Here is a 23,869-nt window from a genome sequence, read left to right as displayed (position 1 = left end):
GGAAACCTAGCCATCTCCTATTGACATTCATTTGCATCACCATCATTGAATCCACTAAAATCTTTAGCAAAGCATCTGCCAATGTGGTATACTGCATCCATTGTACCCGGTGTGGCTTCCTCTACAGTGGGGAAACCAAGCGGAGGCTTAGGGACCGCTTTGCAGAACACCTCCGCTCGGTTCGCAATAAACAACTGCACCTCCCAGTCGCAAACCATTTCCACTCCCCCTCCCATTCTTTAGATGACATCATGGTCTCCTGCAGTGCCACAATGATGCCACCCGAAGGTTGCAGGAACAGCAACTCATATTCCGCTTGGGAACCCTGCAGCCCAATGGTATCAATGTGGACTTCACCAGCTTCAAAATCTCCCCTTCCCCCACCGCATCCCAAAACCAGCCCAGTTCGTCCCCTCCCCCCACTGCACCACACAACCAGCCCAGCTCTTCCCCCCCACCCACTGCATCCCAAAACCAGTCCAACCTGTCTCTGCCTCCCTAACCGGTTCTTCCTCTCACCCATCCCTTCCTCCCACCCCAAGCCGCACCCCCATCTACCTACTAACCTCATCCCACCTCCTTGACCTGTCCGTCTTCCCTGGACTGACCTATGCCCTCCCCACCTATACTCTCCTCTCCACCTATCTTCTTTTCTCTCCATCTTCGGTCCGCCTCCCCCTGTCTCCCTATTTATTTCAGAACCCTCCCCCCATCCCCCTCTCTGATGAAGGGTCTAGGCCCGAAACGTCAGCTTTTGTGCTCCTGAGATGCTGCTTGGCCTGCTGTGTTCATCCAGATTCACACTTTATTATCTTGGATTCTCCAGCATCTGCAGTTCCCATTATCTCTGATAAAATCTTTAGCAATATGTTTTTCTATTTAGCGATTGACAAGTTCTGTTGTTCTAAGCGATTGAATGTGCTTTCTCTTTGCTGATGGCAGTTCAATGCATTGTATCTGTGCTCGATGTTGGACAGTGAGATCAATATAAATGCAGCTCTATCTTTCTTAGGGTGCTATTCAAATGCAATTTACTGCAATTCCTCACACAGTTAAGGACAGGGTAAATGCTGAGTGAATATTTATCTCATGGAAGAATCTAGGACTGGAGGGCATAGCTTCAGAATGAAGGACACAAATTTAAGACTAAGATAAGAAGGAATTTCTTTTCTTAGATGGTTGTGAATCTTGGAACTCCTTGCCACAGAGAGCAGTGGGAAAGAGTCTTTATGCATATTTAATGCTGATTTAGCTAGATTCTTGATCATCAGGCGAACCGAGGGTTATGGGTTAGGGCAGGGAAGTGAATGTGACGAATTTTGAATCAGCCATGATCCTATTGAATGGTGGAACAGGCTTGAGGGGCTGAATGGTCTACTCGTGTTTCTATGGTCTTACGGTCTTAAAAGAATGAAAAGGTATGCAGATCTATGAGGAGAAACACTGGTTAAAATGTACTGAACAAAGCTGAAGCACATATATTAAAGGGCCTTATTAAAATAATGTGTAGTACGGAAAAGTTTGCTGCTTGCTGAGCGTTGAGATAGCAGTCAAAAATGTTGATTGGCCCAATGGCATGACTTATAACTTAGTGGGAGTAAATGGTGCTCTGAGATGTCTAAAGAACAAATCACTCAGCAACTATGACTGGACTTTAATGGGCCATATGGCCCAGCCGGGAATGAAACCTGAGAGTGGTGAGATGTTCCACAGCTTTTCATTTCAAGGTAAGAATGAATGATTGTCGAAGACACCACAATAGCTCAGGCTTGCATTGCTGGGGTGATGGGTTCAAATCCTACTGTGGCAGCAGTTGGAAGTTGAACTCACTCTAGAATTGAGACCTAGTTTCAGTGACTAACAAAACTATCATGGATTTTTGTTAAAGACTATCAGGTTCACTAATGTCTTTTTGGAAAAGAATTCTGTTGTTATATGACTTACTCCCACACTAATGCCCTCTGAAATGGCTAGCAACCCATCCCTTTCAAGATCAGTTAGAGATGGGCAATCAATGCCAACCTTGTCAGTGACACACACATCCCATGAAAGGATGAAGACAATGAGCCTGCTGGTGTATCCATCCAGCAAGGATACTTGGGGGAGCAAGAGTATGAAAGGAAGTATAGAAGGAACGCAAGTGGAAGAAACAAAGAAAGGAAGCTTGATGTACAGAAACTGATACAAACAAATGTTTTAATCAAATAATACCAAAGAGGAACTGTTCCATTCTAGACACTGTATTTGTTCCACATTAATCAGCAATGACTCACACAACACTGGGTATGACTGTAATATTTATTTTTAAGCACTGTTTCCTGTGTGAGTACAGGAACTGGCATCCAGGCATCAGTCACACAGACCGGATATGAGTAATTGTTGCTTTTGTGCTTGGTATGTGTTGCACATTTATAAGCATTGCAGCACCGAAGATAAAAGTCACGCACTACCAGAGTTGAGGGCCCTGTCTGCATGTGACGTGTGTTATTGGAAAATATGATGAGGATAACAAGCAAAAAGAGTCTGGGAAGAGAAAGTTGGTATTGGTGCAAAGAAAGAACTATGAAAAGGATCAGGAACTGTGAGCCTTCTCTATAACACAAATTGTGGGGAGTGTGTGGATTGGAGAGAGAATGACACACAGTTATGCTTGCATCCACACACATCCATTCATATTTCGCACCAGACAGTCTACAGGGAACAATCTACATTCATCTGAAACAGCATGACATATGTGTTTCAATGCAAATATTTCCCACAAACACAGAAGTTGAAATAATATCACTGATTGAAAGTATATGAGCATGATGGTATGAGATTGAATGGGAAGGAGAATGAAAGAGAACAAGACTGGAAAAAACTATTAGAAAGTGCCCGAAGGTGTTTAAGAATAGTGTGACAGAATGATAGTGTGTAAGAAGGTGGCAGTGAAGGTGTGAAGAATGAAAGATGGCAACTGAAAAGTCAGGGAGAGAAATGATTAGAGTGAACCTTGTATGGTTGAGAGCATGGATCAGGATCTTGGTAGGGCAGAGAGGGGTGACAGAATGGGACATAAACAGATATAAAATGATTAAAGACAGAAATGAAAGCAAGGAGAAGAACCATTTAGAAAAAAATAGCAATGATAATGAAGAGAATGAGAGATGATAAAATGGCCACAAAGTGAGAAAGAAACAATGAGAGTTAATGACACTAGTGAGCAATGTGTGATCATCCTGTGTGCTTCCTAGTTCACCAAAGGTCCAAAACTTTCAGAAGTGTCACTATATGTGATGCCTTGCCCCTCATAGAGAACCTGCAATTAGATCCTGTTAGGCTTGCCTAAACTTGGGATTGGACATGATCTTAGTACATAACTATAATCAGTCTACCCAGTCAAACAGCCATTTCCCCTGCTTCCTTCTCCCTGTGTCTTTAACTGTAACAAAAACAGTTTTGAATAAAACCATTCAGAGGAAATCAAAACCATTTTGAAAAAAAAACTATGGTTTCTTGCCCAGGTGTTATTCACAGCAGTGTCCTTTCAGCTTGTCTGGAGACTCTAGGGCAAATCAGTTAAGCACTATCTTCACTTAAGAAATCCATGCTAGTTCTCTGGAAATACATCAATTTTCTCCATGTCACTATTAATTTGAATCTGAATTATACTTGTTTTCTAGATGTTTCCCCAGTACTGAAATAAATTAATTATTCTGCAATTGCTGGCCTTATCCTAATGTTTGCAAAGCTCCAATCCTTTGACTGAGCACGGGGAAGATTGAAAATTTATGGCTAGTGCCTTTACAATTTCCACTCGCACTTCTTTCAATGTCCCAGGATGCATCTTATCTGGTCCAGGTCTCTTTTCAAATCTATGTACCATCAACACATCAGTTATTTCCTTATCAATTTAAACCCTTCTAGTGACTGAATTTTCCTCTCCGTCTCGTGGCCCAGTGACATCCGTTTCCTTTGTAAAGGCAGATGCAAAATATTCATTTATTACTTCAACCATGCCCCCAGTTACCAATTGCAAATCTCCTTTTTGGTCCGTAAATCCTTCTTCCACCATTTTTTACTATTCATATACCTACAGAAGACCTTGGGAATTCCCCTTTATGCTAGTTTGCAGTCTTTTTTTCACAATCCTGCTTTGTTTTTCTTACTTCCTTTTCCATCTCCCTTCTGAACATTTTGTATTCTGCTTGGTACTCAATTGTATTTCCAACATGGCACCTATCATAAGCGCATTTTTTCCTCTTTATCTTAATTTCTATCTCCTTTGTCATCCAGGGAGCTCTAGATATGTTCATCCTACATTTCACTGTTGAGAGAATATTCCTTGACTGTATCTGAACCGTCACATCTTTAAAGGTTGCTCAGCTACAGTTTGACTTTGAGATGATTTGCAGCTTGGGTTGTGAATGAGGGCCCTGTCTGCATGTGACGTGTGACTTACTCACTGAGCCGGTAGGTTTGCTTGCAAATGTTTGTCATCCTGCACCTCTGGTGAAGAGTTGGTGTTCTGTCCTGCTTGCTATTTATATGCCTCAGTTTGTTGGGGTGCTTGTACCATTTCGGGTTCTTTTTCTCTGAGGCTCGTATACATGGTTTGACCAGCCAACTTGCAACTCCAGTCTATCCAGTCCAGCTCTTTCCTTGAAACATTAAAATTGGCTCTTCCCCATTAGTTATTCCTGCTCTGGATTGTCCAGACAGGCATTATTGTTAGCCTATACCCAAATTATTATTGTATCATACCACCACCAGAATATCTGAGGGTGAAATCTGAACAATCTACATCTTGTAATTCTTATATGCTTTGCACCTGCACCCTCTACTGGTCAGGTGGAAGTGAACTACAAACAAACTCCTTATTTATAGCAGTTTTATTAACAGGCAGTATATATAAACTTATTCTTTTTTCATAGAATCCCTATAGTGCAGGAGGCCGCCATTTGGCCCATCAGGTCTGCACTGACACTTCAATGACACAGACCCATCCTATCCCTACAACCTGCATGCACCCTGGCCAAGATAACAAAATGAGGAGCTGGATGAACACTGCAGGCCAAGCAGCATCTTTGGTGCACAAAAGCTGATGTTTCGGGCCCAGACCCTTCATCAGAAAAGGGGAATGGGGAGAGGATTCTGAAATAAATAGGGAGAGAGGGGGAGGCTGACCGATGATGGATAGAGGAGAAGGTAAGTGGAGAGGAGAGTATAGGAGGGGAGCTAGGGAGGGGAATATGTCAGTTCGGGGAGGCCGGACAGGTCAAGGGGATGGGATGAAGTTAGTAGGTAGGAAATGGAGGTGTGGCTTGAGTTGGGGGGAGGGGATAGGTGAGAGGAAGAACAGGTTAGGGAGGCGGGGATGAGCTGGGCTTGTTTTGGGATGCTGTAGGTGGAGGGAAGATTTTGAAACCTGTGAAATCCACATTGATACCATTAGGCTGCAGGGTTGCCAAGCAGAATATGAGTTACTGTTCCTGCAACTTTTGGGTGGCATCATTATGGCACTGCAGGAGGCCCAGGATGGACATGTCATCGAAGAAAATAGGAGGGTGAGTTGAAATAGTTTGCGACTGGGAGGTGCAGTTGTTTATTGTGAACCAAGCATAGATGTTCTGCAAAGCGGTCCCCATGCCTCCACTTGGTTTCCCCAATGTAGAGGAGGCCACAATGGATATAGTGGATACAGTATACCCAATGTGGATACACATTGGCGGATGTGCAGGTGAACATCTGCTTGATGTGGAAAGTCATCTTGGGGCCCGGGATGGGGGTGAGGGAAGAGGTGTGGGGGCAGGTGTAGCACTTCCTGCGGCTGCAGGGGAAGGTGCCAGGTGTGGTGGGGTTGGAGGGGAGTGTGGAGCAGACAAGGGAGTCACCGAGAGAGTGGTGCCTGCGGAAGGTAGACAAGGGTGGGGACGGAAAAATGTCTTTGGTGGTGGGGTCAGATTGCAGATGGCGGAAGTGTCGGAGGATGATGTGTTGTATCCAGAGGTTGGTGGGGTGGTATGTGAGGACTAGGGGGATTCTCTTTTGGCATTTATTGCGGGGACGGGGTGTAAGGGACGAGGTGCGGGAAATGCGGGAGACTCGGTCGAGGGCGTTCTCAACCACTGCGGGATAGAAGTTATGCTTCAAGAGCCGCAACATCCCCGCTCGATGGCGTTCTCGACCACTATGGGGGGAATGTTGCGGCCCTTGAAGCATAATTTCCCCCCCACAGTGGTTGAGAACGCCCTCGACCGAGTCTCCCGCACCTCGTCAATCACACCCCGTCCCCGGAATAAACACCAAAAGAGAATCCCCCTAGTCCTCACATACCACCCCACCAACCTCTGGGTACGATGCATCATCTTCCGACATTTCCGCCATCTACAATCCAACCCCACCACTAAAGATATTTTTCCATCCCCACCCTTGTCTGCATTCTGGAGAGACCACTCTCTCTGGGGCTCCCTTGTCTGCTCCACACTCCCCTCCAACCCCACCACACCTGGCACTTTCCCCTGCAACCACAGGAAGTGCGACACTTGCCCCCACACCTCCTCTCTCACCCCCATCCCAGGCCCCAAGATGACTTTCCACATCAAGCAGATGTTCACTTGCACATCCACCAATGCAGTATACTGTATCCACTGTACCCGTTGTGGCTTCCTCTACATTGGGGAAACCAAGTGGAGGCTTGGGGACCGCTTTGCAGAGCATCTACGCTTGTTTTGCAATAAACATCTGCACCTCCCAGTCGCGAACCATTTCAACTCCCCCTCCCATTCCTTAGATGACATGTCTATCCTGGGCCTCCTGCAGTGCCATAATGATGCCACCCATAGGTTGCAGGAACAGCAACTCATATTCCGCCTGGGAACCCTGCAGCCCAATGGTATCAATATGGATTTCACAAGCTTCAAAATCTCCCCTCCCCCCACTGCATCCCAAAACAAGCCCAGATCTTCCCCGCCTCCCTAACCTGTTCTTCCTCTCACATATCGTCTCCTCCAAGCCGCACCTCCATTTCCTACCTACTGACCTCATCCCGTCCCCTTGACATGTCCGGCCTCCCAGGACTGACATATTCCCCTCCCTAGCTCCCCTCCTATACTCTCCTCTCCACCTATCTTTTCCTCTATCCATCTTCGGTCCGCCTCCCCCTCTCTCCCTATTTATTTCAGAATCCTCTCCCCATCCCCCTTTTCTGATGAAGGGTCTAGGCCCGAAATGTCAGCTTTTGTGCTCCTAAGATGCTGCTTGGCTGCTGTGTTCATCCAGCTCCACACTTTGTTATCTCGGATTCTCCAGCATCTGCAGTTCCCATTATCTCTGCAACCGGGCCAATCCACTTAGCCTGCACAATCATGAACACTAAGGACAATTTATTGTTACTAATCACCTAACTTGCACATTCATGGAGACTAAGGACAATTTAGCATGACCAGTCCACATTATCTGCTCATATTTGGACTGTGGGAGGAAACTGGAGCACATGGTAGAAACCCATGCAGACACAGGGAAAAGGCACAAACTGCACACAGCCAGTTGCCCAACGCTTGGAATCAACCCAGGTTTCTGGCACTGTGAGGCAGCAGTGCTACCCGCTGTGCAACAATGCTGCTCTTAGTCTTTAGGAATAGATTTCTGAAGTGTACGTTTAGGGTAATGAAGAAAGGGGAGGAGCCTAAAGCAAACTACAAGCACTTCTGATGATGCAACAATCCCTCAGTTCTGAACTGGACTGCCCACCTAGATTACAAACTCGGGACTCTGTAGTGCATTGGGCATGAACCCACAACCCTTTGAAGAGCGATTACTACCCACTAAGCCATAACCGGTACAGGGGCACTTTACCCACTTGCCCTCTCTCCCTTGAGGCTTCATGTTTGCGGGAATGGTCGGAGGAAGGAGCAGGCACTTTATAAATGCAAGGTGCTCGTGTTGTTATCAACTTATAGGCTCCTTTCGAAATCCTGCCGGGGTGCTTCTCCCGCATGGCGAGTGCTACTTACTGCAAGGGGAGGGGCTAGTGCTGGTTCAAGGGTCCCACAGTTCAAATGTTTCACAAGAAGACAAGGTACTTCCACCAAGAGTATGCTGTGGCTTGGTTGGGCCCATCTCATCCATCCCTGATGAACTAAATTTCCTCCCCTGGCTTCTCAGAGTATTCCTGGAGGAGTCTTGGGAGGTGTGGTGCAAAATAAATCCTGAATTGTTGCGGGAAATCTTGCTTGACTGTTAGAGAGGATGGAGGTTTACCCACTCTTTTATGAAGCTTTTTAAAAAAAATTATCCACGGCATGTGGGCATTGCTGCCTAGACTAGCATTTATTACCCATTCCTAAACAGTCAACCACATTGCTGTAGATCTGGAGTCACATATAGACCAGACCATATAAGGATGGTCGTTTCCTTCCCTAAAGGACATTAGTGAGCCAGATGGATTTTTCCCCAACAATTGATTTCATGGACACCATTAGACTCTTAATTTCAGGTTTTTAGTGAATTCAAATTGCACCATCTGCCACGGTGGGATTCAAACCCAGGCCCCCGGAACATTCCATCGGCCCATGAGCTAAAAGTCTATAGATGATACCACTAGGTCATCACCTCCCCAGTAGGAGGAAGAGATGGCTGAGAGAGGTTATGGGGTGGTGGGAGGTTGTATTAGGGATGGATGACCCTATACTCCCACTTCCCCGGCCTCATGAAACATCAGGTATAACACTGGGTACCCAGACTTGGGCTGCATGGTGGCTCCGTGGGTAGCACTACTGCTTCACAGTACTAGTGACCTGGGTACAATTCCAGCCTCAGACAGTTGTCTGTGTGGAGTGTGCATGTTCTCCCTCTGTGTGGGTTTCCTCCCATAGTCCAAAGGTGTGCAGGTTAGGTGGATTAGCCACACTAAATTGCCTCCAGTGAGCTGGGATGTGCAGCTGAGTGGTTTGGCCATTAGAAATGCAGGGTCAGGATGTGATGCTTTTTGGCTAAATTCAAACTTGCCTTGATAACAAAACAAAACTGTGGCCTGGCCTGCTAACTCTACAGCACATCATCTTTTAAAGGGACCTCACACTGCCTTCCCCCCTATCATTTTATGAACATCAATATTTTAAGAGCACCAAATTTTAATATTCTGCCATTTAATCCACAAGTACTCTAGCCAACTTCATAACAATGTGATTAGGGAGAGAATTCCAGGATTTTGACCCAGCAATAGTGAAGGAACAGAGACAAATTTTCAAGGATGGTGAGTGGCTTGGAGGGGAACTTGAAGGTGGTGGTGCTGTCCTGTATCTGCTGCCCTTGTCCTTTTAGATGGAAGTGGTCCCAGGTTTGGTGATGCTGTCTAAGTATCTTTGGTGAATTTCTGCAGTGCATCTTGTAGATAATACACGTAGATAGTGCAACTGAGCATTGGTGGTGGTGTGAGTGGATGTTTGTGAATGTGGTGCCAGTCAAACAGGTTGCTTTGTTTTGCATGGTATCAAGCTTCCTGAGTTGGAGAGGTACCCATCCAGGCAAGTAATGAATATTCCATCACATTCCTGATTTGTGCCTTGTAGATAGTCAACGAGTTTTGGGAAGTCAGGAGGTGGAATACTTACTGGAGTATTCCTAACCTCTGATGTGCTGTTGTAGTCACTGAATTTATATGGCAAGTTCAATTGAGTTTCTGGTTGATGCTAAAACCCAGGATTCTGATGGGGCATTCAGTAATAGTAATACCATTGAATGTCAAGGAGAGGCAGTTAGATTGTCTGTTATTGGATATCGTCATTACCTGGTATTTGTTTTGTGAGAATGCTACTTGCTATTTGTCAGCCTAAGCCTGGATATTGTCTAGATCATGTGGCATTTGAGCACAGACTGCTTCAGTATATGAGATGGTGCAAATGGTGCTGAACATTGTACAATCATTAGCGAACATCCCCATTTCTGACCTTACGATGTAGGGAAGGTCATTGATGAAGCAGCTGAAGAGGCCGCATGCAGCGCACCACCCTGACAAGCCTCTGCAGAAATTTCTTGGAGCTGAGATGACTGATTTCCACCAACCCCACTATCTTCCTGTGTAACTCTAACCAGTGGAAAGTTTGCCTTCTGATGTCCAGTCATTCCAGTTTTGCTAGGGGTACTTGATGCCGCTCTTGGTCAAATGTGGCCTTGACTTCAAGATATGTCATTCTCACCTCACCTCTGGAATTCAGCTCTTTTGTCCATATTTAAAGTAAGGCTGTAATGATATCGGAAGCTGAGTGGCCCAGGTGTAATACAAACTAGGCATCACTATGCTGGCTGTTGCTGAGCAGGTGCTGCTTAATAGTACTGTTGATGACACCTTCTATCACTTTACTGATGATCAAGAGTAGACTGATGGGGCGGTAATTGGCCAAGTTGGATTTGTTCTGCTTTCTGTGTGCAGGGCATATGTGGACTAATGTGCTGTAACTGCCTGGCTAGGGGAGCAGCAAGTTCTGGAGCACAATTCTTCATTATTATTGACAAAATGTTAACAGGGCTCATAGCTTTTAAGTGCCTCCAACCACTTCTTGATGTCACATGGAGTGAATGGAATTGAATGACCACTGGAAGAGGCTGAGATGGATCATCCACTTGGCACTTCTGGCTGAAGATTACTGCATTTGTGGGTCTGGATGTGCAAATGGCCAATTTGTCCAGGCCCACATGAGATCTTCCAAAATGTTTCTCCTCTCCATAAGGGAAATGTATGGTTATACTATTTTAGTAATTTAGATATGCCAAGTTAAACAAATTAGAAGGTTCAGCCTTTAAAGGGACACTGTGACACTAATCAAATCATCAAAGCAAACATGCAAAATACAAAATTAAGATATGATTTTAGGATGTATATATTGTGCACCAGCTGTAGAAGGCCTTGAGCAAATCATTGGGCATCCTATTCAAAGACACCAGTTGTGAATGCACACATGCAAGAGAGGATGGTGATTGTGGTGAATAACTCCCTTGGCAGGCCACTGCCTGGACCATTAATGGTCCTCCAAATTGTGCCTCTTCTCTGCACTGACAGAATCTATTTATAAGTGCTCTAAGGTATTTTCTACTAAACCTGTTCATAGATGCAATTACACACTTCTCGAGTCGATGGGACTTGAACCCAAGTCTTGTGGTTCTGAGGTAGGGATGCTATCATGTGTCCTGTGAGCCTTTTTAAGTGTTTTAGGGTAAAGTTGCCATGGTCCCACCCTCTCATTAGAGAGAGATAAAAATTGGTGGCAGTTTAACCTGAGAGAACATACCTCAGGTGAGGTTAGGACTTGAGAACGAGAGTCCATCATTGTAAACTCAGCCAGTGTGAGCTTATTTACTCATATGATTGGTGTCACTATGCATTGCAAACAGCTGTCCAATTGCGTGGATAATTTCCCAAGATAACAAAGTGTGGAGCTGGATGAACACAGCAGGCCAAGCAGTATCTTAGGAGCACAAAAACTTTTGTGCTCCTAAGATGCTGCTTGGCCTGCTGTGTTCATCCAACTCCACATTTTGTTATCTCGGATTCTCCAGCATCTGCAGTTCCCATTATCTCTTAGATAATTTCCCTAAGTGCTTTGAGGCATTTCCTAATCAAACTGTTCAGAGATGTCATTACATACCTCTGGAGCAGGGGGAGCCTGAACCCAGATCTCCTGTCTCTGAGTTAGGGATGCTACTATTGTGCCATAACGGACAATAAGTGCTTTAAGTGTATATTTTCCTAATCAATTTGATCCGAGATGCCATTACATACCTCTGGAGCAGGTGGGCCTTGAACCTGGGACTCCTTGCCCAGAGTGGGGAAGTGTCACTGTGCCACAAGAACCCTACTAAGTACTCTTGGCACTTATTAAACAATTTCTTGCACCTGCATATCTTTGCAATATAAGTAACAAAGCATGCATGTGGAAGTGAGGCCAATGTTGCACCTACAGAGTAAGAAATTAGACCTTGGGAATTTCCTTTCAATAGCCAGATTTCTTGCCTTCCACAGGGAGACTTCAGGGGGCTTGTGAGATGGAGGGATAGCCTTGTCATCCAACCAGCTTGCTTTCAGGCAAATTATCTTTGTTCCATTTTGACATGGGGGCAGGATGCAACATAATAGTTAACATGGAAGGAATGAAGTTCACTTAAATGGTTAATGAGATAGAACAGTCTACAACAGAACATCAACTGGAGGTATTCCCAGGGAAAATAGATCATAAGATCATAAGATGCAGGAATAGAAGTAGTCTATCCAGTCTGCTCTCACATTCAATGAGATGATGGATGATCTGATTATAGAATCATAGAATCCCAACAGTGTGGAAACAGGTCATTTAGCCCTTTGAGTCCACACCAATCCTCTGGAGAGTATCCCACCCAGACCTGACCCCAACCGCAACCCTTTCCGGTAACCCTGCATTTCCCATGACCAATCCACCTAGACTGCAAATCCCTGGACACGATGAGCGATTTAGCATGGTCAGTTCACCTAACCTACACATCTTTGGACTGTGGGAGAAAACTGGAGCACCTGAAGGAGACCCACACATACAGACAGATGGCTGAGGGTGGAATCGAATGTGGGTCCCCAGGGCTGTGAGGCAACGGTGGTAACCTATGAGCCACTGTGCCGTGCACAATTTCAACAATCCTTCACTTCACTTTTCTGCCTTCCTCCTTTAACACTTGATTCCCTTAACCGTTTAAAAATCTATCTCAGCCTTAAATATAATAAATGAACAAACATTGCCAAATCTCTGCTGTAAATAAATCCATAGATTCGTTACCGCCCAAGAAGAAATTTCTCTTCATGTCTGTCTTAAATGTGTGACCACTTATTCAGAGATTATGCCTTCTAATCCTAGATTGTCCAACAAGATATACAGACCTTATATTTTGGCATGCTGATATTTATGTCCAATGGTTATCTCACAAATTTCAAGTTAGTCGTCAGGGCAATTGTCACTATATGATCAGATAGTAAACCATGGTTGGGATGTCGCAATCTTCAAGTAATAAAACAGCAACTACATGGTCAAGGAGGTGTAGCACTTGAGGTTACAAGTAGGTTACAATCAAATCTTTAACACAAGGAATGTATGATAGTACAAAACTTATATGTACTTCACAATTAAGAATTTTCACTCGTGAGTATGAATGCTTGACTTGATTTCAGTTTTCTTTGAATAGTGGTAAGAATCAGACTAGTTGAACTCACAGAATCTGAAATGTTGACTTTCTTGCCCTATGGGTGCTGACTGACCTATTGTGCTTTCCCAGCTTCATGTCTATTGACTCTGGCTTCTAGTCATCTGTCGTCCTTACTGTCTCCAAGTCACAAAACCAGGAATAGTCATGGGACAGCAGGTCAAGGAACATTTAGTTAAGGAATGCCCAGGTTTGGGCCAGACAGTCAAACGACAATTGGTAGAAGATTTCAGAGGACTTCCTAGACTCTCTATGGACCCCAAACAGAAGACAGAATCCACTGAGATTAGATTTGTTGGCATACAGGACTTGATCTTTGCATTCTTGCAGTCAATAAGTGATAGTGGCTAGTGAGCCACAACCAACCATTTGACTCAACCAAATACAATAGGAGTAAGACTGAGACTAAGAAAATGCTTTAGCATTGGTTAACTTTATGTCAAAGGTTGGACAGACCAAAAACCCAGTGGGGTGGCTATGTAATCCCTGTAGTGTGGAAGAAGGCTATTTAGCCTACTGAGTCCACACTGACCTTCTGAAAAGCATCCTGCTCAGACCTTCCCTATTCCTGTACTTCCCATGGATAATCCATGTGCTCTGCACATCCCTGGATATTATGGACAATTTAGCATAGCCATCCAACCTGCACATCTTTGGACCATGGAAAGAAACCGACCCAGATGCAGAGTGAATGTGCAAACACCATATACACAGTCACCCAAGGGTGGAATAGGAACCTGAGTCCCTGATGGTGTGAGGCAGCAGTGCTAACCACTGAGCCACTGTGCCACCCCACATGAAGACATATTTTGAACATTGACAGCATTTCACAATTGTGTATGATGTACTGATATATATATGGGAGTCTCTTTGTTACAAATAAAAATGTCTACGCATCTCGTCCTAGATTTGTTGACAGGTTGCGAATAAAAATCTGCTGACACAGATTGAATCAGTACCATGACTGAGAAGGGATAGCTAATGAGATCCAGAATATGGTCAAGATGAAATTGCCTTGCATAATGATTTGGGATAATGCAAAAAAGAATTCCTACTTCACTAGGAAAGCTGTCTTCCATGAAGAAAATACATAAGTTGAAAGATTGTTCAGATTTTACAATGGAGCGACTGCCTGCTTCAGTAAGAAAGATATCCCATGCAAGGGAAAAGCAACAGTGATTAAAGGGATTTTCAGCCCTCACAGGGTCAGGAGCAGAATCAAAGTCAATAATCTTCATCCCAGAGATATACCATGTCTGAAGAGAATGCATTCTACAGGGGTAGCAAAACCTCCAAATTACCTAAAATTGTGAAATCAGAGACCTGGGGAGAGATGGGGTAGTGACAAATGTACAATATAATAAATGTGTAAGGGCAGGTGGAGAGAACAATAAGTAAGGAAGGCATTAACATTAACATTAACATCACACAAGAAGCTTGTGGAGATGTATAAGGTTTGAAAGTTTAAAAGTAAGCAGTGTCTTAAGCACCATCCTCTGTGATGATGATGTATGGATATGGTGGGAAAACAGCTTAGGATCCCAAAGGATCCAGGTAAGGTTATCCAGGAACAAATCCATCTTAGAGCTCTTCAGAGGTCAATATTGAAACCCTTGCTTCTCCTGAAATACATTTATGACCTAGAACTTAGAGGGGAGGAGAAAATTTCAAAGTTTGCAAGTGTCCTGAAACTTGGAAGCATTGTAGGCTATTTGGAAGACGATGTGGAACTCTAAAAGGAAATTGAAGGGTTGAAGTGACCAGATAGGTGGCAGCTGAGAGTCAACGTGGAGAAGTGTGAGCTGATGCATTTTGGTAAGATGAACATTGAAAGGCAACAAAATATGGGGAGTACAAGTCTAAAGGGGATGCAGAAACAGAGAGTCCTGCATGTGTAGGCGCACAGGTCACTGAACATGGCAGATGGAGACAGCAGTAAGTAAGGTATACATGATCCCATTTATTAATATGAGTACAGAAAAAAGAACAAGCAAGTGATGTTGAACTCTTACAATGCATTTGTCAGGCCTCAGCTGGAGTATTGTGTATGGTTTTCAGCATCAGATTATAGGAAGGGTGCAAACGCATGAAGAGAATACAGACATGATTTACAAGAATAGTTTCGGGGATGGGGAATTTCAGCTATCAGACAGATTGAAGTCTGTTGTCTTTGGAAAGATGAAAGCTGAGAGGAAATCTGATAGAGTAGGCTTGTTAAAATGTACAGGGAGAAACTGTTCTTCTCATACAAGGAACAAGCAAGAGAGGGCATAGATTTAAAGTGATTTACAAGGAAGCAAATGTGATGTGAGACAAAAACCTTTTCACATAGCGAATAGGGTATGGAAGGCACTGGCTGTAAATGTGGTGGAATCAGGTCCAATTGAGACACTCAAAGGATATTTAGTGATTGTTTGAATATTAATGGATGCTGGGATATGGGGTGAAAGCAGGTGTTTGGCACTAGGTAATGATGCTCATCTGCAGAAAGTGCAGACACAATGGACTGAATGGCATCCTTCTGCACTGTTACATCTCTGTGATTCCGATGTTCTCAAAGCCTTTTATAATAATGTACAACATCAGTGTAATGACGCTGACATGAAACAAAGTACACTCTGTTTAAGACAAGAGCCTCTTCTGATTAAACAACAAGTGGATCTCCTCTAGCACACCAGAGCAAGCAGACCCTGTACATTCCTTTCCTAAAGGAGGATGGTGGCAGTAAGAATACCTGACGGTGAGCGATATGGCGGGGACGATATCTGATAACACTGCAGACTGGCCTGTGTTGACAATTGCTCAAACACAGATGGATCAGGGCCACATCTTGCTATTCAGTTGGAGAAGTGTTTGCGTTTCTTGTCCCATCATTTCTGAGGCATCATGTATCCCAATCTCTCGTTCTCTATGTTTATTATAAAAACAGAGTTTGGTGCTTCAAAACAGTTTCTCACAATGTGCGTAAGGGAGTGAAGAGTTGAATTTGTCGCTGTGAACATCATCCTGTAACAAAAATTTAGTGGTTAAGAGCAAAATGAACTAGACTGAATAATGCCAGAAGAATCATTTTTGGGTCTAGATTAATATTCATGACAATCAGTGCATTGTATGTCAAAGTCTTGCCTCAGGAAATGCTCAAATTAATACTCATGTTACATTCTGTCCGGCAACTGAAATGGAGCACATTTCTTCTGGCCAGATCATTTTTCTTTATTTTATCTTCAGTGAAGAGTGCCCTATTAATCTGATTCACAGAACCGAACTCTGATTTAGTCAGTGAGCATATCCCCTGTAGCAATCAGAGGCCCAGAAAAAAGATGAGAAAATAAATATGTGAGGGCAAGGATTAGACGGGATGAGCAAGGCAGGTATAAGAACAGCCTGGATGACAGTTGGTAACAGGCTTGCAAATGACTCTTCCCAAGTTGGCCTTGGGAAGTCCAGCAGATGGCCTGAAGGCAGAAAACAGCTTGCAGAAAAGGTAGCAAGGTAATGCTTGGCCAGCAAATAGCAGACACTCTGGGCCAGGTTGTCAAGCCAAGCAGTCCATAGACCGGGTAACAGAAAGCCTGGGGAATGGGTAGCAGTATGCTATTGGGACAGATGGTAGAGGATCTGGGCACTGAGAGTCTTGGGAAAGGATAGCAGGAGGACTGCGGGACAGGGAATCTGGGAAACTAGTAGGAGACCACCAGGGATCAGGTAGCAGAAGGACCTGGAAAGAAGAGCAGGGACTTGGGGACAGTTAGTAGACAGGGTCATGGTATCTGGGTAGGGTATCTGCATAAGCCTTGGGGAAAGAAAGCAGTGATGTTGTGAACAGTGAGTCCAGGCAACAGGGAATGAGAAGAAGGAAGCCTGAGGAACCAGCAAGAGAAAGACCGGGGACAGGGAGTCTGAGGAATAGGTATCAGAGAGTTTGGGGAGATCTGGGGAATGGATAGCAGGAGGCACAGGGAACAGGCAGCAGAGAGACCAAAGTCAGGGAATCTGGGAAATAGATAGTAGGGAGAATGGGGAATGGTATCAAGAGTCTTGTGAAGGTAAGCTTGAGGATGAGGTGCTCCTGGTGGTGGCAGTATGAAAAAGCAGTTACCGTGGAAGTTTTGCAATTGCCCTTATGTTTCGAAGGGTCACTGGACATGAAACATTAATTCTGTTTCCGTATCCACAGATGCTGCCAGACCTGCTGAGTTTTTCTAGCACTTCTTGTATACAAAACCCTTTCCTTTATTAGCAAGGTCATAGGCTATAAGAGCAGAGAGGTTATGCTGGAGCCACACAAAACACTTGATAGGCCATATCTTGAGCACTGATGCAATTCAGGTCACCTATTTACAGAAAGGATGTGATTGCATTGTAAAGTATGGGGATGAAATTTAAAAGGATATAGCCAGAGCTGGAAAATTGCAGCAATGTGGAAAGATTGGATTGTTGTTGTTTTCCTTGGGAAAGAGGTGAGATTTTATTGAGATGTACATATAAGGTTGTGAGAGGCCATGGCTAGCGTGAAATGGAAGGATCATTTTTTTAGCAGTGTAATCAATCTTTAGAGGGCATAGATTTAAAATGATTAGTAAGAAGGAATATTGGGGCGATGAGGGAAAAATGGTGATGGGGTCCGGAACTTCTTGCTTGAAAGGACCTTTTGGCATTTCTTCATGGATGGCGATTTTAGGACATTTGTACTCATTGACTGGTCAGTGAAACCTATCTATTGCCAGCAGATTCTTCCACAGCAGGTACAAGTGACAGTATAGTCATTGCTGGGGACAATTTGATCCATCCTCTCCTCGTTTCATGTTGGTTCTTCACTCAATCACTCAAGAAGATGCCTGTAGCAGTACCAATGTAGCATCCCAAGGCATGATGAGCTGTGACTTGAAATTCCCATTGGTGTTGGTCAATAAGGCAGCTGGAGGCAGAAATGTTCAAATTATATCCGGATCTTCACACGAAGACCCCTAATATCCAGGCATATGGACCAAATCGCTGGGAAAATGACACTGGATGGTTCAGTGTTGACACAATGCCCAGAGTGGCCTTCTTTGTGCAATAAATGTTTCTATATTTTCAAAATTTTCAAAATATTTCAAGAGGCGAGTACAGAAGTTGTGTAAACATTATCAAGTGACTGTACATTAATTGTAACTTAAGAGGGCCAGCTCAGACATAGTGGGTTAGATGACTTACTTTTGTACTGTAATGATTCTATGATTTAATGTGTCAATCTCATCAAAGAACTGGTCCTCCACCTTTCTGGCACAGAGGGAGGTGAAGCATAGACACTGTTCTGAAGATGCTTCACATTTAATACTGATAAAAACTGCTTGCTTTGCTGCAGACACTTGTGGATGGAGAATTTTTTAGTGTTGGGCACCCATTAGGGAACAAGAATCCTGTGAAGAAGGGCTGTCCATCTGGTCTTTATTCTCTGAGAAGAAACTTCTTGTTGAGTTCAAGGTGAAACCTACTTGTCCTTCTTGAAGAATGATTTCAGGAACATCCAATATTGTATTTCCTGAGCAAGATGTGTCTACCAAGACTTCAGGGGCAGCCGTGCTGGTTACTGGCCAGACTACATGTCGGAGCATCTGAAGGACAGAAATTGGAATATTGAATTGATTTATTGTCACTTGCATTTTACAGTGAATAATGCAGTAAAACACTGTGAAAATCTTTAACTGTCGCCACAATTTTTCACCATTTTGAATAGTTTTGAATATATAAAAATAAAAAGATTGAACTGAAAGATGGTCCACCTTCATTCCGTTGCCTCCGCCATAAGTCCTGAGTCACCTCACCAATGACATCTGAGCCTCACCCGTTCTCTATTGCCTGGCCACTGCCTGTACCGGACCCATCAACGTAGGTGTTGCCATTCTTTAGAAGCCATCTCTTTGCTGCAGGCAAATTTCATCAGCACTGATGCTGGGTCCACACTCACCCCACAGTCAGGAATCCCGGCTCCACTGCTGTGCCGCCTCGCTGCTAACCAGGAGTTCCCATCTCCAGGCCTACTGCAACCAGGAGCTGCTGCCTCTGTCTCGTTGATAATCATGAATCCATGCTCTGGGTTTGCAATGACCGCAGCCAGGAGTCACCTGGATCCGCTACCAACTTGATGATGGCAGCAGTTCCTGCTCTGGGCCGACTACAATCAGGAGCCCCTGGCTGCACTGCCAGGCCAGGCCAGGCCACCACCATTGCCTTGCCAAGAGTCCTGCTCTGGTGCCCCCGCTGCCTTGCCAGTGCTGCCATTTTGAAAAGTCCGATGTTCCCTCCAATTGCTGGAGGAGTTTTCAAGGCCCTGAACGCTGGAGGGACGTCCCTGCTGCTGCTGCCTCCAATCGAAGGGAGGCTGCTGCAATTCTGGGCCAGGCATTCTCTTGCTGCTGTGCTGATGCTGCCAATTAATCTGCTCCACAAGCCTTTAATGAAAAACGAATACAAAAACGAAAGGGGTAAAAAAAGGAAAAGAGCAGAAATAAAAAGAGAAAAAGAAAGAAAGCAGACGGGAAAGGATGAAGCCTAGGCTCAAGAGCCTGCACACAGCTCCACTACTCCACCGCCATCATGAAACACTTGTACCTTACAGTTTTACCTTCAACAATAACACTAATGGCTAGAAAGTATTTTTGTTTTAAAGTGAACCTCTGCTGAGACAAATCCATTTTCTCGTTTTGTTGTGCCTGTTTATGTTCGTGCTTTGGGTTAATTAGAGGAATGATCATTTATATTTCCATAATTTAGACTATGTCGTTTAACAGGTCTATCATCTTCCTTGAATAAGATTTATTTTGCTAATAAACCAGCTAATTGTGTTCATTAGAAATATCTGCTTGCTAGATCTTTTAATTAAAAATCTGACATTGGAAAAAGTACCTAATTGGCCACAAAAATGGAACTTGCTGGAAAAACTCAGCAGGTTGTCAGCACCTGTGATGAAAAAGAGAGGTAATGTTTTCGGTCTGGCGTCCTTTCCTCATAACGGACCTCAGAACATTACTGGGCCCGAAACATTAACTCTGATTTTTTTCTTCACAGATGCTGCCAGACCGGCTGAGCTTCTCGAGCAACTTTGTTTTTGTTCCTGATTTACAGATTCCGCAGTTCTTTCAGTTTTTTCAGTTTCAGTTTTAGCCATTGTGGTAACTGGGAAAAGTATTTTCATTTTATGTTATGACCCATGGAGTAGTGGGACTAAGTAATAATGCATTTTCTAAACTTGACTGTAGTAATATTCATGAGTTTAACTGCCCCTGTTTGAGTTGAGAAGTGGATGGAGTGAACACATTCTGAACCATTTTTAGTGGATTGTATGATCAAAAGTGTTGGGTTCCTTCTCATTAGAATGAGTGCAAGCAATATATAAAAATTGGCTCATGGGAAAGATTTCTGAGCTTCAACACTTTTAAATCTCTAGCCAACCTTTGTTAGATCTGGTAAGACACAAATATTTGATCACTCAGAGAATCAAGAGGCAATGAGAACAGAAATGAATGTGGAATTAAACTCATTATAACATTAAATTATAGAGTAGGCCTTAGGGGCTGAATGATCTACTCAACAAATTTTAAAAATTTTCTTACACTTTATAAGTACTGTTACATGCAGTTTATACTTGATAAACCTGACATTTAAAGTTTAAGAACCTTGTTCACCTGGGTGACATCTTTTGCTGTTTATTGAAATTTATGTTTGATTGAAGTTTGAAAAATGAATTAGAAATTGTGGGAAATACTCAGCAGGTCTGGCAGCATCAATGGACAGAAAGCAGTGTTAAAGTTTTGGCTAATTAAGTACCTTTTCCAATATGAGATTTTTAATTAAAAGATCTAGCAAGCAGATATTTCTACTAAACACAGTTACTGATTTATTAACAAAACAAATCTTATTCGAGGAGATTATTAACCTGTTAAGTGGCCCTTCCTCAGAACTGGATCCCTGAAACATTAACTCTTCTTTCTGTCCACAGATGCTGCCAGTTCTGCTGAGATATTCCAGCAATTTCTGATTTTGTTTCTGATTTCCAGCATCACAGTTTTTTGGGTTTTTGTTTAACTAAATTAGTCATTTCAACTTATTTCACGCTTGTCAATTGTTAAGCTTAGTCTTTTTCAGTCCCAAGAGTCGATCTAAGACCGGATTGATGAATGACTACTCCTTAAGGATTTTAGTTAGCACAATTTAGTGCAATGATTCAGAATTATTGATTGTTTCTAGGACATTAGCTGGTTAAGCTTAACAGCTGTTGGATTTACCTTGATCTTGTAGAGTTTAATAATATTTTTAGTCAGTTAAAGACCAGATCCTAGTCTACTGCAGTGTTATTCTGCCACCTTCTGAAGATAAAGAGGATGGCATAAGATCAAATAAGTGGTAGTCCCTGTGGCTGAATTGAAAACTGCAAAGAACCTTCATTAAATGCACTAAACACCAGCCCCTCTGCATGCTTTCCACTGGCCTATACCCCAGGGATTCTTTGAGGGCTCATTTCTGACAAAAATGTAACCAGGGTAGCAAGAAGGGAAATATTTGGGAGAATTAAAACAAAGAACTGTGGTTGCAGGAAAAATGAAACAAGAACAGAAATTGTTGAAGAAAAGCAGCTGGCCTGGCAGCATCTGAAAGCAGAGTTAACAGAATGATTCTGTTGACCCACTTCGGAACTGATAGTAGCTAGGAAAGGGCGAGATATGTGTTGAAGACAGGGGCTGAGGTGAGGAAGGACTGAGTGAAGGTGGAGAAAGAGCCCAGAGAGAAAGAATGACAGTTAGGGATGGATGATAGTATTCTTAGGAGAAAAGCATTGACAATAAGGACTGTGGGTAGATGAAAATAGACTAGCTGTGTTGAAAGCGTGACAGGGCCTGAGCTCCAGGGTCGGTAAAGGACACAGAGGATGGTATTCAGGCCCTAAAAGTATTAAACTTCTGTTGAGTCCTGAAGACTACAGGGTCTCCAAATGGAAACTGAGATGCTGTTCTTACAGCTTGCATTGAGCCTCGATGGAGCACTACAGCAAACCCGAGTCAGAAACGTGGTTTCAGGGAACGCAGCCGTGTGTTGAAGTGACAGACATCTGGAAGCTCGGAGACATTTTCCAGACAGAATATAGGTGTTTTAGCAAAATGCTCACCCAGCCTGCATTTCCTATTGTAGAGGAAACCACACTGTAACTGTTTTGCAGTCTCTGTCGGTCTCACTAACCTTTCTCCTCAGACTCGTACTTGGGCCTTAGCTGGTGTCTCAGTGACTTGGAGTTGGACACAATACGATGTCCTGGAATCATGATGATAGGACTGTGTTAGGATGGCCTTTGGTCAGACACAGAGTGTACAAAAGCAGGGAAGGTGTTTAACCCTTTATAAAGCACTGGCTTAGCTTTTACCGAGATATTGTGCCTCATTCTATGAGCACCACATTGTAAACAGGACGTTGGGGTGGAAAATGATGAATTTAATTGGTTTCAGGCTTCAGATACGAGGATAATTTGAAGGGATTGAAGTCACCGGATCCGAAAGGTTAACTCTAAATTTTCCTTCACAGATGCAGCCAGAACTGCTGAGTTTTTCCAGTAACTTTTGTTTTTGTTGTTGTTGATGTTGTGTGTGGAGGAGATGAAGCTGATCTCCTTGAAGAGAGAAGGTCAAGAGAGGGTGTGATAGAGGTTTACAAAATCATGATAGGTCTGGATTGAGAAGGTAGGGGGCAAACTCTTCCTGATGATATTGGGTTTGAAAATGTTACTTTAGGGGAACGGCAATAAACAGTAAAAGGAAATTGGGGTAACAAGGTGTAGAGCTGGATGAACACAGCAGGACAAGCAGGAAGGCTGGAGTTTCGGGCCTAGACCCTTCTTCAGAAATACGTGAGGGGAAGGGGTTCTGAAATGATTAGGGAGAGGAGGGAGGCGGATAGAAGATGGATAGAGGAGAAGATAGGTGGAGAGGAGACAGACCTGCGATAGGGCACTTTTTTTATGCAGTGACTGATTAAAATGGAGAAAGCACTGCCTGAAAATGTACAAAGCAGATTTGCCTGTGCTTTACAAAATGAAATTGGTTAAGTGCCTGAAGCAGCTGAGTTGCTCTTGCAGAAAGCTGGCAATGATCCTTCTGCACTGTAACTATTCTGTGGCTCTTCAGTCATGGCCTCAGCTGAATTAATCTCATCTTCTTTCAGGCACTGATGAATGTAAGGCCCATTGCCTCCTCTCCAAGCATAACAGGTGCAGAATACTTTGCTTCTTCGAGTAGCACTCTCAGACACCCTGATCTCTATGTCTAATAGGGAATGCACATAAAAAACATTTTCTGTATTGTGCTCTTCTTTACATTCTTTTATACCCAAGAAAATCTCTTGGGAAATGCCTGCAGTTGTCCCATTGGATCTGAAGCTTGAAGTCCTCAGCTCCTTGTGTTGGAAAGGATGGAGCAATGTTCTTGAAAGGTGGCTAAAGTGAATTCTCCAAAGTGCTCCAAAATCTTTGAGGAGAATAATTAGGACACAGGCAGCAGTGAGCCTGGGACTGTGGCATGTGAAGTGATCAAGCAGACTAAGCAGAGGCCTGGCAATTTGGAAATGTCTGAAGTAAATGAAAATAAGAGTCGGAAAAAAAAACACCTTTGTTTCTCCTGGAGGAATTGCTCTTAATTTCCCT

This window comes from Stegostoma tigrinum, chromosome 38 (assembly GCF_030684315.1).
Source record: "Stegostoma tigrinum isolate sSteTig4 chromosome 38, sSteTig4.hap1, whole genome shotgun sequence".
Taxonomy (NCBI): domain Eukaryota; kingdom Metazoa; phylum Chordata; class Chondrichthyes; order Orectolobiformes; family Stegostomatidae; genus Stegostoma; species Stegostoma tigrinum.
Note: the sequence above shows the minus strand (reverse complement) of the source record.